Source organism: Humulus lupulus, chromosome 3 (genome assembly GCF_963169125.1).
Source record: "Humulus lupulus chromosome 3, drHumLupu1.1, whole genome shotgun sequence".
Classification (NCBI taxonomy): Eukaryota; Viridiplantae; Streptophyta; class Magnoliopsida; order Rosales; family Cannabaceae; genus Humulus; species Humulus lupulus.
Window position 1 is genome coordinate 53,142,849 of NC_084795.1, and position 12,712 is coordinate 53,155,560.

Consider the following 12,712-nt stretch of genomic DNA (forward strand, 5'->3'; position numbering starts at 1 on the left):
TTCACAAAGCCCAATTCAAGCTTAAAAACTTTTAAAAACTTAAAACTTAAACTTGAATTACCTCCAACTGAGTTGTTTCCAACTAAATCCTCCTGCTAATAAACTTCTAATTCTCCTTAGGATTGCTATGCCTCGATCCTCGCTTGAATCTGAGTCCTAGAACTCAAGTTATCTTCGAAAATGCAATCGGGAGACGAAAAGGGAACTTTAGGGAGAGAGAACGTACATTACGTTCTTTTTATTTTCTTAAAAGGTTACTTCAAGCTTAAGTAGCTTCCAATAAAACCTAATGCGCGGGGTCCCGAAAACACCTCCGGGGACATTATAGTCAAAACTTCCAGAATTTCACCCTGATCTCAAATATTCCCAATCTATCACCAAATAAACATTTCTATTACCCCAAAATTGACCCCGTTATGACAAAACCGCTAATCCATTATATATGATCGTCTCATGCCGAATAGCTTGAATATATCTCCATAATAACTAAATCTCATTCACAAATTACAACATGCACCCAATGGTTAAATTACCAAAATGTCCTTATAATTATAAATGCACCCATATGCATGCGTTTACCATCATATAATAATATAATTCACATTAACATGCATATATTCATTTTATATCATAATAAATCAATTATGGCTCTCCCGGCCTCCTAATCAAGGTCCTAAACCTTATTAGGAAATTTGGGGCATTACAGCAAACACCAGACATTTGTGTCAGTGGGGCACTGCCACAAACGACAGATTTGTGACAGTGCCCCACTGACGCAAATGCCTGGCGTTTGCATCAGTGGGGCACTGCCACAAATGCCAGATTTGTGACAGTGCCCAACTGACGCAAATGCTACTCTGGTTTGCGTCATGGGCAATTGCGTCACATATTAAACTAATGCAAAAACTCAATTGTGGCAATTATAAATTGACGCAAATCGTCTTTTTTGTTGTAGTGAATTGGAGGGGATTTTATGTTAGATATTTTTGATGACAGAGATATGATGACTATGTTTAATATGAACGTTCTTGGGGATTGTATAAAGTTATATGTGACCATGCTAGAAGCACAAGCATTGCAAGTTATGGAGGAAGTAGTTGACATTGGTGTATCTGATGATGACTCGGTGGAGGTAGTAGAAGCTCCAACTAGCCCTGTAGCTGCTACATGTGCCCCTACCCCTGCCCCTGTAGTAGTTTATTCAACTATCTCTGTAGCTGGTACAAGTGCCTTTGCCCTTGTGGTAGTTGCTTCAAAGCCTACAAGAAAGATAATGTTGGCTAGAAAAACTAGTCCCCCTCCTCCTCGATGGTTTCAAATTGTTAAGGAATCTGAAATTGATAAGAATGCAACACCTAGAATTGGAGTGAATGACAATTCAGATGCAATTGGAATTGAAGAGTGTGACATGCCAAATCCTGCTTTTGAAAATGTTGCAACAAGCAAAGAAGATCCAGCCACTGATTCTGAAATGGCCCTTGATGCTGCCACATTCCCTAATGCATCAACCGCCCTTGGTTCTCCAATGTGTGTTCACCCTACAGGTAACTAAATTTAGTAATTGTGGTTCTGTTTATTTAACTTAAATGATTTGGTCCTTTAATTTAATTATGTTTTTTTCAGGTTCACCTATTACAAGGGTAGATGCAACTCAATCTTATGATAGTGGAGGTGAAAGTGTAATGAATGAGGCTAGTGACATTGCACCTGAAATGGCCTCTAATGCAGCCACAACCCCTCCTGAACCTCAAAATGAAAATGGTTCCTCCGATGAAATTGAAAATGAGTTCCCTAATGAAACTGAAAACTTTAATCCAATGTTCATTGACCCTACAAGTAACTAGATTTAGTTATTATAGTTTTGTTTTTCAAATTAAATGATTTGGTCCTTTAAATTAATTATGTTTGTTTTCAGGTTCTCCTATTACAAAGGTAGATGCAACTCAATCTTATGACAGTGGATGTGAAAATGTAATGAATAGGGGTAGTGACATTGCATTTGAAATGGCCCCTAATGCAGCCACAGCCCTTCTGAAGCTCAAAATGAAAATGATACAGCTGATGAAGTTGAAAGCTCTACTTTAATGTCTATTGACCCTACAGGTAACTAATTTTAGTTATTGTAGTTATGTTTTTTTTTTTAAATAAATGCTTTAGATATGATCATTTAATGCTTTTAAGTTCTCATCAAACATTATTTTCTCAATGTAGCTTCAACCCCAAACATTGGAGGGCTAGATTCTAGTGGGAAGGACACAGCTGGTCCTAGTAAGAGGCACGAGTATCAAACAAGAAGGAGAAGTGCTTTTGGATCTACAAGTGTACAAGATGAGGCTCTATCATCACCCAATGATGACAATGACCTGGAATGGAAACAAGGCAAACACTATAGTGAAGAATATGACGGTACCGAATTTAAAATGGCTTCACTAATTGCTAGTAATGAGGATGATGCCAGACAATATTATGATTCCGATGAAGGTGGGGATGTGAACTTGAAGAGGATGAGAAGAGAGGGATTGGATCCTAACAAGAACATTCCACTTTCTGAATGTGATCAAATTTAGTAAGATGGAAAAATAGTTTTGTGACAATACATGAAATTCAGTGACTACCGACACTTTGCTGAGATTCTAAAAGATTATGCAATTTAAGAGGGCTTTGAATTGAAAAAAAATCAAGCACCAAAAGAGTAGGCTCACATATGGTTGTAGAGCAACCGGCTGCCCATGGAGGATACATGCCTTAGTGACCCCTGATCTGAATAACTTTGTCATCAAGATGCTCATTGAAGATCGTACAAGCCAATGTGTTTGCAGGAATAGAACAACTAGAAGTACTTGGATTGGTAGAAAATTAGTGAAGACATTCCAAAGACATCCTGAAATGAAATTAAAGGGTATGAAAGAACAATTGAAGGATGAATATGGGATCGAAGTTGACAATAGAAGGTTATGGAGAGCTAGAAGATATGCAAGAGGAGAAGTTCATGTTAGTCATGCTAAATCTTATGCGAAGCTTAGAAATTAAGCAGCCATGATCTTGCATACAAATCCTAGAAGTGCTGCAATCATACAATCAGAGTTGGTTCCTGTTGAAACTTACAATGAAGAGGGTGAACTTATGCAATCCGTCCCCCAATTATGAAACCTCGGTATAAGAGGATATTTGTTTGCTACGAGGGTGTGAAAGTTGGATTTTTGGTTGGTTGCAAACCTTTCTTTGGTCTTGATGGTTGCCATCTTAAAAGCCTGTACAAGGGTATTTTATTGTCTACCGTTGGACTTGATGCAAACCTCTACTTTTATCCCATTGTTATGCCAAGGTTGAGGTTGAAAACAACGAAAGTTGGAGGTGGTTTGTGGAGCACTTAATGGAACAAATTGGAGAGAGACATCCCAATGGTCAGCCTTGGTGCATAATGAGTGATAGGCAGAAAGTAATTCTTCATATTTGAACTTTTTTACTTGTTTATTCTTCAATTTTTAACTTGTGAATTAGAATTAGTTGATGCTTAAGTGCACATGAATAATTAAATCAGTCTTGGTGCTTGTTGATTAAGCTGATTGGAAACAACTCTCTCATACATGGATGCTTGTTGATTGTAATTAATACTTACACATGCCTTGTTCTTCTACATGGTGCAGGGTTTAATTGAGGATGTTAGTCATGTACCTGATAATCACCATCGTTGTTGTTGTTTTCACATTGAAAATAGCATGGTAAAAGAGTTTTGAACTTCTGATCTTAAGAACATGTTTTGGGCAGCAGCTGAAACCGAAAATTTCCAAACTTTTCAGCGTATTATGGACCAAATTAAGGAGTTCAACAAGGATGCATACAAGTGGTTGGCTAACATTGATGCTAAACATTGGTCAGTGAGTTGTTTTGACACAAATTCAAAGGTCGAACATCTGACAAACAACCATGCTGAATCTTTCAATGATTGGATTGATGAGATACGTTTCAAGCCACCAATCGAGCTGCTAGAAGGTTTTCGAATCCAAAACGCAAACATTATGTGCTCAAGAAGGGTCACATCTGAAAGATGGAATGAAAATCTAACACCAAAGGTACATCTAAAGGTTAAATAATTATTGAGGAGAGCAAGATATGCTCAAGTTAGACGAGTAGACCCTAATGAATTTCAAGTTGACTACATGAGCAAAAGGTGCGCAGTGAGGCTAGATGCAGGATGGTGTATATGTGGCCAATGGCATATTAGAGGCATCCCATGTGTTCATGCAATTGCATGTATCAACCATACCAGGGCCAATATCAATGACTATTGTTCAGAGTATTTCACAACTGAAATGTGGGGAAAGACTTATGAACCTATGATACGTCCAATCCCTGATGAATCTATGTGGATTGGACATGATGTTGAGCCTCTGTTACCCCCACCCATTAGAAACCAGCCAGGTAAACCAAAAAAAAAACACCGCAGAAGGAAGGTGGCAGGAGAAGAAAGGACTGTGAAGCCAGTTTCCAGCGCAAAAAGATGAAAAAATTGTAACAAGCTTGGTCATACAAGACGTACTTGCAATGCACCTTCGTTTGTCAACACAACCAACACATCCAGCTCCACCTACAAGATGAGGCAAGGGACGAGGGAGGGGACTAGGAAAGGGAAAAGGTAGGGGGCAAGGCAATGATCAAGCTACAATGTCTGATGCACCAATTACAGGTTTTGAAGCAGAGGTCGTGGAAGAACTCAGGTACCACAGTTCAGGTAGCATTTTGTAAATTATATATGAATTTATAAAATAGAAATCTTTGGTGTGTTTTTAATTACTTTATTATTTCAGAAAAATTATCAACCATCACAAGGGATTGAAGAACAGATACCACAGAATGCAGAGGAGCTTAACACATTTGAAACACCCCAAGATCTATTCCAGACTCAGCCTGCACAGTGAAGTTGGTGAAGTTGCCAAAGTTGGTGTCTTTTAAAATATGTGTTGTTGAAGTTGCTGTATTTTGAAATGCAATACTCTATGTATGCCTGAGTGTTTTGATTAGTGTTATTGGCACTAAGGATTATCAGGTTTACATGTTTTAGTAAGTGTTTTGGACATTAAAATGTAGCGGGTTTATATGTTCTGTTTAGTGCTTTAGACACAAAATTAGCAGGTTTATATGTTTTGGTTAGTGCTTTACACACTAAATTTTAGCTGGTTTAAATGCAATATTAATGTACTTTGGTTTTGCATTTTAGTTCAATTATGATTTGTGGTTATTTTGCCTTGCAATTATACAACAATTTACCTTTAATATTAACACCATTAAACAATAATAACCCAAATTGATATTAAACAAACCAACATTAGTTTTTTTATAGATGCAAAGTCAAGTACAACTTCCATAATTGTAGCCAAAATCCACTAATTATTACATCTTCATTGTCATACCACTAACTATTACATCTTCATTTTCATATACAAAATTAAGAACATCAATAACACACATATTGCTCGCAAAATCTTCACCAACAAGTGCCCAGTAGTTACATTTGCTTCCAATCTTTGTAATCTTATTAGAATAATTGAATCATATCAAAATGAAATTTTTTCTTCGTCTCTATATTCTTTTTCAAAACCTTCATTTACAAAATCTCCATCTGCCCACCATGAGAAATAATTACACCTTTTCTCTCCAAAGGGACAGCGAAAGTAAAGCCTATTTGGGTTATTTATTGATTCACTAATCCTCACATGACATATTTTGCCACACATGCATCTTCTATTTCTTAATCTTCCACCATTTTGGGAAAATGAATTGTTGTTGTAGGATGTCATTGCCCTGTTACCAAATGGAGCCTTATGACACAAACAAAATTCAAATAGAAGACATAAAACCCTAAAACATCGGTAACTTTCCAAAATACTCAAAACTCTAAATACAGAGCAAAAGACCATCCAAAGAAGATTTTTTTCCCACACCCACAAATGAAAATACAAGCAAAACGAAAGGAAACAAAATTTTCAAAGAAAAAAAACCAAAGGACAATCAATATGCATAACTGCAGCTTGAAAGATAAAAAAAAAAAAAAAAAAACTGTAGCTTGACAGAGGAAAGACATACCTTTCGAGTGGCCTTCAATCTTGTGGGGTCGATTCCTACAAGGCGAAATGCATAGAGAACAAATCTCTGATTAGAAGCTTCTTTGTCGACAATGGTGGCCAATAATTTTTCTTCGTTTGCGTGAGGAAGACGAAAAGACAGGGATCCGTAAAGTTTTTTAATTTTTCGTTGGGTAACTTGTTTTTATTTCAGTTTTCTATTATTCTATTTTTTTAAATATTTTTTATTTATTTCAAAAATACAAAATAAATCAAATCAAATTAATATCAAAGTAAAATTAAAAGCTAGGAGTATTTTAGTCATATTTAGAAAAAAGTTTGACCGAGATCCGTGAAGATTTTTAATTTTTCGTTGGGTAACTTGTTTTTATTTTAGTTTTCTATTATTCTATTTTTTTTAAATGTTTTTATTTATTTCGAAAATACAAAATACATTAAATCAAATTAATATCAAAGTAAAATTAAAAGCTAGGGGTATTTTGACCATATGTAGAAAAAAGTTTGACCTAGGCGGCAAAAATTGGGTTCAACCCTAGCTTCCTTGAGTTCCTCGGTCGTGGCAGTCGAGCGGACTGCATATGTACACGTCACTACTATCGCTCTCCAACTCATGGCTGGCCAAGCTTCTCCTTACCTTTACTTGCACCACAAAGCACCCGTGAGCCAAGAGACTTAGCAAGAAAACATATTCAACAATTCACAGACTAATACATCAGACTAGCAGTAATAACTTAAACTAGCATAAACATTTTACAGATCAACAACCCTAGAGTTGCACAAGTGCGTGTCGCACTCCCTTTCAATTTGTTTGGCATTCGAGCCAGTCAAATGCTTGGTGCATCCCCAAGGTGGCCTAGCCATTATGGCCTGCACTCCACGTGCGTAATGACAATCTTAGCTTATAAGTCGAGTCCTACAATTCCTCGACTTATGAGTTGAGCCTCACATACTCCGACTTGTAAGTCGAAGCTTAAAGACCCTCGACTTATAAGCCGAGCTTCGGAGATTCTCGACTTATAAGTTGAGCCCCTCAAATAAGATATATCCTTAACTAATAAGTCAATCTTTATCTAGATACTACAACAAATCCGTGATTTATAAATTGAGTTCCTTAGTCATAGCAGACAATCACGTAATTTATTTATAATATATTCATATAGATACAATGTATTATAATACATTTAAAAAGCATACATAAGCATAATCACAATCATACGCATTCACAGGCCTAACGCCCAAATCAAGATTATACTCAGCATACGGGCCGAGCCCCAATCATGTATATCATATTCTGGGTGCAATTTTCTTACCTTCGCTCCAAGTGCAAGCTACCAATGAACGACTCTTGAGTACGATCCCTGATCCAAGCCTCTAGCGTTGACCTAATCACAACCATGATAAAGAATTCCATCAACAACGAGTGAATAAGGGCTTCCAGACCGAGTCCTAGCCTCCGGGACATCAAATTCTACTAAACACAGTAGTGGGATCGATCCTGGGCCCTTAAGGTTGAGTTCTCGCACTCAAAACCCCCTCGGGGTCCAAAAACCCCTTAAGAGTAGCGGCCCCATGCTCTTGTGTCGTGGTCCGCCCCAATCAGAGGCTCAGCCTCCCCAAAACATCAGCCACGTGTCGCGACCCAGCCTAAGAGCGCTGCGACGCGCCCTCACGACAGAGCCCTCCTTGGTTCCCTTTTGTTCAAGAGGGCCGCGACACACCAAGAACAGGGCTGCGACTCGACCCCTTCGAACCCAAATTTTGGGTTTTTCCTTAGCCGAACCTAGATAACATCAACCCCAAATAAAGCTTAAAACCTCAATTCAACCCCTATGACTAATTCAACAACTCACCAACAACAAAATCAAACTCAAAACCAGATTAAAACTCATCAAAATTCCAAAATTCAAACTCAAACCTAAGGTTCTAGAAAAGCTTCAACCAACTGAATTTAAACTTAAAATTCAGATAAACTCCTTACCTCCAATGGTTGTCTTATGATCCCAAGTTGCTCCTAGCTTAATCTTAAACACCAAATCCTCAGCTTCCTATGCTTTGCTCCTTCAATTACTCAAAGTTCCCAATTCACCAAAGAGAGAGAGCGCTACGGGAGAGAGAGAGAGAGAGAGAGAACTTTTTCCTTCTTTCTTTCTGAATAGTTCTTAGGTTCCAAATGCCTAAACCAACATATCCCTTTTCGCCGAAAAGTCTAAAATGCCCTTACCACTAACTTAAGTTCTCTGGTGATCTCAAGGGCAATTCCGTCAATTGCCACTTCCCGTGAATCCTCGAGTGTTCCTCTAAATCCCCAACTACCTCAAAGTAATAACCATTAAGTCTCCCATTACCCGATAAATCCCGGTAATGTATTAATTACCAAAATACCCCTAAGCTCACCCCAAGCCAAACATTTTACCCGTTGTGACTTTTTCGCTAACTTGCTCACTAGGATAGCGATCATGTCGAATAGCCCAAATATATCCATATAATAATGTAGTCTCAATCCTACAGAGACAAATTTACAATTATACCCTCAGTGGGTCAAATTACTAAAATGTCATCTTATAAGAAACGGACCCACATACACATTTAGTATTTCTAAACAGGCAAACATAATTTATATTATAATATAATTCACATAATAACATGCTCATACTATATTAACACATAATTAAAACAATTATTGCCTCCTAACCCCTAATCTAGGCACTAAGCCATATTAAGGAAATTGGGGCGTTACATTGTAAGACCCCAAAATCTCATTTCACCTTGCATTTAGAAATTGTTCTATGAAGAATCTTACAAGTTTTCTCATTAGGTTCACAACCTTCCATTACCATAGCTTTAAACAAATAGAGAATTTCACAAAAATGGCCTCTCAAGAACATTGCACCCATTATGGTGATGTAAATTTCTACACTGGGTGTAATCTCATCTTCTAACATTTGATCTCTCAGCTGGAGGGCAACAGATATCTTTCCTTGCTTGATAACACCACTAGCCAAAGCTTTGTAGGTAAAATGATATGGGTTTAGTCTCTGAAAATACATGTCCTTTAGCAGTTGCTCCACCTACACACTATTACCCTCTCTTACAAAAGCATCTATGAGAACATTGTATGCATCTATGAGAACATTGTACGAGACCATATCAAGTAGAAGTCCTTTATTTCTAAGATGTTCAAAAAGCCTTCGTGCCATTCAGAGTAACCCATTATGGCACAATTTGTGAAGAAGCAAGTTAAAAGTTACATGATAGAACTTTAATCCCTAACACATCATGTCATCTATTAACTCCAAACATTTAGAAGATTTTCCTAACCTAGCAAAGTACTGAATCAAACCAACATAACTCACATCATTAAGTTGTAGATGCCCGTTTCTCATGCGGCATAAAACCCTTTGAATCATGGGAGAGTTCCCCTCTTCACATGCAACAAACAAAATCGTATTTGGAGAAACCAGATCAGGACCATTTGCACCCCACTCAAAACAATCTAAGAGATCCAAAGCTTCATGGACCTTGTTCTCCACACAAAAATTCTTTAAAATTGTGTTATATGAAACATTGTTTGGCACAAAGCCTCTTTCTATCATATTCTTCAATAAAGACAATGCTATTTTTTTACTTATTCTTACAACATAGACTATGGAAGAAAATATTATATACAACCACATCCAAAGGAAAGCACATTGAAATAAAATCTAACAATAGTTTAAAAGCAATGCCAATCTTACCCCTTTTTAGTAGACTTTCACCCAAAGAGGCATACGTATATGAATCGTAGGAAAACCCTTTCTGATCGATCAACAAAAGGAGTCAAGCAATATCTTACACTCTATCTTGAAGACAAAGTTCACGAAGAATAACATTTTATGTGATCAGTCTCCTTTACGCCTTTTTCTTTCCATTATAGCCAACATGTCTAATGCCTCTACAATCTTACCACTGTCACAAAACAACTTTATCACCGTCATGTATGTTATGACATTCAACTTACACCCACAAATTTTCATTTCATCTAAACAGCAATGAATATATTCCCATAGGCCTTCTCTACTAAATCCATAAATTAATGCAGTATAAGAGCACACATTATGTACAACACCTTTTTTCTTCATCAAACAAAACAATGCTAGAGCAATGGAACTCTAACTAGATCTACACAAAACCCATAGAACCGAATTATAAATATATGATCCTTGTATAGAAGAAGAGAGCTCACCCGAAAAGCCTCCCTAAGCATACTAGCTTTTCAAAGCTTAGAGATCAATAAATTGAAGCTGTTTTGGTTAGATTATAGTTCAATCTTAACATAAACTTGATTACATTAAGTGAATCAACTAAATTCCCTGCCTCCAATATTTTAGACAAGGTCGTGAATAAAGGTGTAAATGCACTGGTAGACAATTCTTCAGCAACAATGTAGCTATCTACAAAGTAATCAACAGATAGCATCCCATTGATGAGCGTATTAAAAGTTGATGCATTAGGAGGACCAAACTTTTTCATAGAATGATACAACTCTACAAAGACCAGCTTTGACAATGGTGCATTTGATGATTTGAAGAAATAATATATCAAAGAATTATAATCATAAATAGTTGGCTTCCCATTTATTTCTCTCATGGAATCCAATGTATACAGAGCTTCACTCAATTGACCAGATCTCGCATAACTATGCATCCTAAACTACAAATCTTTGTGATCAGAGTCATTCACATTGCTCCCTTTTATTAAATCATAATCCCTAAGAGCATTGGCTGAAGAAAACTTCACCAAATCAAGATCATGCTTCAAAATTTTGCTTGATTGCCTAACTATAGGAATCTCACAACGAAATATTATACGAATATAATCATTGTTGACCAAGTATTGCAACAAAACAACACCAACTTACTCCCCTAAATAGATTTTGTTTCTGTTAAAAAAAATAAAAATAAAACATGGTTACAATTTACAAATACTCTCAGCTAAACTTAAGAATGACATATTTCAATTAAAACCTCAAAGTATAATTTTTTAACATTGTCAGACATAGCAAACAAAGCATGCCAAAGGATTGCAAAGACAATATTCCTCAAAATCACTATTACAGTCATATTCCTCGTCATAAATTAGAAAAACAATGACTAGGAAACAACTAAGTAAGAAAAAAAAACAAAATACAGAAACTATCAACAATAAAATGTAAATCATTCATATAAATATATATCTCGAAAGTGTCGTAACAATTTTTAAGAGAACTATTGTTCTCAATCTGCAATGAAACAAAACTAAACTAAAAAATCAACTTTATACCATGTTTTTGAAGCTAGAAGATAGGGAGTGAGAGAGAGCCCTAGGGCTTTGAAGAACTGTTTTGAAGCCGAAGTAGTCGCCAGCAGAACAACTTTAGAAGAAGAGGATAGTGAAACTGAGACATAATTTGGGCAAAGTATTCTCGTTGTAATTGAAACAAGGGTTTTAGTGAAGATATATCCTTTTCGCAAATATGGCCCTAAGTTTATGCAATATTATGATTAGTCACTGAAGCATTTTATATTGGGGTTGTTCGGCTATACTTTTATTTTTTTTAATTTATTTTTAAAAAAATGAAAAGGTGTTTGATAACCTTTTTAGTTTTCTTCTTTAAAGAAATGAAAAACATTCTTCAGTCAATATCTTAAATTGCTACTGCATGAACTTCAACCAACTCCCTGATAAAAGTCACCTCCGCCTCTTGAAAATTCTAGTTAATGATTACTGTATATTTATCTATAATTACGGTAAAGCTTCAATATATTTTTAAGAAGATAATTAGTTAGAAACCTCTAGAGTTATCTTTAGTTTTCTAGCTTTTTGGGTCAAGCCCATTATAATGATGTAGCTAGAATTTTCTAGCATACTAACAACCGACTTTAATCATGTATATATAGGACCTTGGGTCCTTTATGGTGGTGTAGAAAAACTTGTGTCCAAAGTGAGTACACAACGTTTACTAAAGAGTATGAATCTAAGTGATATATAAGAGAGTCTAAAAGAGTGTGTATGAAGAGAGAGAGAGAAAAGTTACTACTGACTGCTCCAAAATAAAGTGTGTAAATATTTAATGTGTATTATGGTCAAAGATTGTATCTAAGTCTTGGTGTGATTACTTTTGTAATAATAAAGTAATTACATTTTTCACGTGTTATGGTGTTCAACACTCCCCACCATGAACTTCAGCAACGGCCAGAATCATTGAAGTAACTCACCATGAACTCCAGCGAACTGTCGACGACTATGGCGGCAACGCTAAAGTTCTATGCTTAAGGAGGTAGGAAACATGGTGATAGTGAGAATGAGTTCGATCTCGGATCAAACTCTTCGCCATTATTGTCGGTGAACCTATTAAGAAACTCATACAGGATCTTTATTTATTTTCATGCTGACCTAATATTAAACAAACTAATACGAGATAACCTAGAACATGTTTCTAAAATTGAATTCAAAGAGAAATAATGATAAGAATACTTACATTATACGTAGTGGAATGAATAAGTCATTCCATCAGTATCTCAAACCCTTGTATCTTTTCTGTCGCAAAGTATTACTAAAAGATGAACTGATCTTCAATTTTCTTCACAGTCTTCCAAAGTATCCTTAGAATC

General features: G+C 36.2%; 1 long non-coding RNA gene across 2 annotated transcripts; it reads right to left on the reverse strand.

Moving 5' to 3' along the window:
* Positions 1-5,311: 5,311 nt before the first annotated feature.
* Positions 5,312-11,573, reverse strand: LOC133822703 (uncharacterized). 2 transcript variants are annotated; one of them, XR_009887974.1, is made up of 4 exons: positions 11,382-11,573; positions 9,437-10,028; positions 6,085-9,158; positions 5,312-5,802 (listed from the first exon to the last, which is right to left on the reverse strand). It is a non-coding gene; the product is annotated as an uncharacterized LOC133822703 (long non-coding RNA). The 2 variants fall into 2 exon arrangements; XR_009887973.1 differs by having other exon boundaries at positions 6,085-10,028.
* Between the last annotated feature and the right edge of the window lie 1,139 nt (positions 11,574-12,712).